Here is a 3,120-nt window from a genome sequence, read left to right on the forward strand (position 1 = left end):
CTGATCTACAGTCTTATTTACTATTATTACTATTTTCACTGTTTCAAATCACTGATACCATTATTTTCTCTGTAACTTAATGCAGGAGCGGAAGACGCACAAGACTGCGGCTCACTACCGAGCTGAGGCAGCGGCTGAGGCAGGTGGCGTGGCGGCTCCGGCTGGACCGGCCGGTGTAGTGTTGGGTGACGTCCCGTTCCCACCGGACATGGAGGTGGTGTTGGACCCTAGTCTAGGTTTGGGATCTGGCATCGTTATTCATGCTGATCTTCGGCAGGCTCTTCCTCCGGTGCAGTTGGACCCTGAGCACGCTACACACGTAAGTCATAAACCAAATTTACAAAGTTAGGAGCATTTTACCTGAGTAGTCTTTTAATGGATGTTCCTTGTTTACAGGTGCCAGCCCAGAGATATCAGGAGATCTGCCAGCGGTTCGGGTTTGCCCGATCCTACATTGGTCGACTCTACTCCGAGCGGCACGAGTTGGTATGAACTTTACACACATTTACCTTTTTTGCTTCTTATTATTTAGTAAACTTTCTTACACATGTCTACTTTTACAGGAGCTAGAGAATGGGAGGTTGCGGAGGCATCAGTCCCGTTAGTCCAGTGCCGCGAGCCGGCTTCAGGCAGAAGTGGAGCGGCTTCGGACGAGACTAGAGGTTGAGGGCATCTCGCTCGACTCTTCTGACGAGGATGAGGATGGTTCTTCTTCCGATGGCGCGCCACCGTCTCCACCCCATCTGACTGTTGCTGGTCCAAGCCGCAGGCGGTGGTAGTCCTACTCCACGTCTCCTCCATTTTTGGACATTTTAAACATTTTGAACATTCTGTAGTGTTAGATTATTTTTTGGATGGTTGTACAGTTATCTTATTTTCATTTTCTTTTCATGGTATTATTTACACACATTTTTTGTTATACTGTTGTATGCATTTATATTTCACAACTACGAAGTCTTGTTCCTGCAAAAATAAAACACAAATACAAAAATACGAAAGAAAAGGACGGTGTTCCGTTTTTTTGCAAAAACGGTGCACCTTGTTAGTGGTCCATGGATCGATTTATTATAAATAAAATGAATGAAATAAAATGAAATAAAGAATAAAATAATGGACTTAAAACGAAATACTACAAAAATCAATCACCAAACAACAGTGGATCGTATCACTTACCTGACAGGGCGATTAAGGTGGTAATAAAGATTCAACCTCCTTATTGTACAAATCGTCCTTCTTATTGATTAATGCGGCTTTAAATGCTCACCAACCCAAGTAGTCCATACATGAATGTCTTTTCAACTACTCTTGACAGTGGGCATTAAGTCGAGTGATGACAATGCTTCACTCACCGGTCCCTTTACCCTTCTATAAATGGGCATTTCATTTCCTTCGCATCCAATCATTCAAAGCATATCAACTTATTAGTTAATCCCTTTTTCATGGCCTTCAGAAGCCAAGTCTCAACCTTCGTCCAATCCATCTCTGATGACTTGTGGCAGATTCCCCCTATGGATCAACTTGCCTGGTTAAGGTATTTCAAAGATCTAAAACCTAATCATGGCTTCTTGTCTTGGCTCGTTACTCATTTTAATCCGAATACCATGGTTTTCCGGTTTGAAGACTCTGAAGTGACTCCGACCTATGAAGAACTTTGTGCTGTGATGGATCATCACCCTGATCAAGATGAAACTCCGGCTTTACCCCCAGGTCCTAGGTATAATATAGCTAAGATTATGGCCTTATGTCCGATTTATTTCCTTGATGGCATAGACACGGACCAGGGTCTACCTTTAGAGCCCTTTCTCAACAAGGTTCTGTCCATGAATATGGATCCTTCTTGGATTCGAGCTTGTTGCTTCTTGTTGCTGAATGTATATGCCCTGAAGAACCGTCAACCCGGAATTGGAGATTTTCGACTTCTGATAGTAGTTCGTGACATGCAGCTATACCGTCGTACTGTCTTCATGACGATCATGGGAGAAAGGATGTGTTGGGTAAGGGATATTGCCCTTCATATCACCAATTTCAATATTCATCATCGCGGTTGTCCAATATTGCTGCAGGTCTGGGCTTTAGACAAGTTAAGTCTGCTTCTTCCGGTTCCTGCTCGTTTGATTTCAACCTATGGTCCTGCCAACTTTCGGTCTCGGACTCGAGGACACTTCGACTTTGGGGATAACCCGACAATTCGGTGGATTTGTCCCTGTGGAGAATTAGATTGGTCACGACTGGAAGTATGAATCTCAACTATGTGTTGTATGCCAGTCTGGATCGTTCCATGGCCTATTTTCCTGACAGGATCAGCCGTCAATATGGTATGATACAGCGCGTTCCCAGAGTCTATAACTTCGAGAGCGGTCTGATAACATCACATCAGCTGATTAGTTTGGCTGACCGTTGGCGGAATCGAAACACTGTGTATTTAGATGAAGGAACGATGCAGGATACCGTGACACCCGCGTATGTCAACTGGTTCTTTACCCCACAATGATGTCGTGCCCTGTGAGGACTGGCCCTTGCTGATAGGCCCTGCTAGAATAAGTCATTGTCTTTTCTTTTCCTTTTGTACCCGGGCCATGAGCTTTTATTTAAATGTATCTGCTTTTCTTTCAATTAATGACCTTGATGGCTCTGCCTTTATTAGTTTCTGCTTCCTGCACACATGAGTCAACAACATACAACAAACTTTTTTCCTTTGGAATTATTTGTTGCATTAGTTATTTGGGCCTCCTGCCCTTGGGTTAACAAATGAAAGTTCGTAAAGTAAAGATTATTTTGCGAAAATAAAATAAAAGCTTACGCTTGGAAACAACAAAGAATGGAGTGATTATTTTATTACCTGCACAAATCAAACAAAAATAACAAATGTAACTCCTTTATGTATGCATGAGCCTATATAAGCGCTAAGGGTTATTCGTGGTTTTACATTGATCTTTCCAGGGAAATCACTGAGAAAGTGGTGCTCGTCCCTCTGATCAATGTCTTAAAAGAGTTCATTATTTAAGCAGGGCCAACAGTCGGAACATCTTAGATCAAATGAGTCGATCTTGGATCAAGTAAGCAGAGAGGAAGGTCTTGCATCCTTCAACCATATCGCCGTAATAGGAAGAAAAATTTTGA

Source organism: Jatropha curcas, chromosome 7 (assembly GCF_041381405.1).
Source record: "Jatropha curcas cultivar XTBG-Jc1 chromosome 7, XTBG_Jcur_1.0, whole genome shotgun sequence".
Taxonomy (NCBI): domain Eukaryota; kingdom Viridiplantae; phylum Streptophyta; class Magnoliopsida; order Malpighiales; family Euphorbiaceae; genus Jatropha; species Jatropha curcas.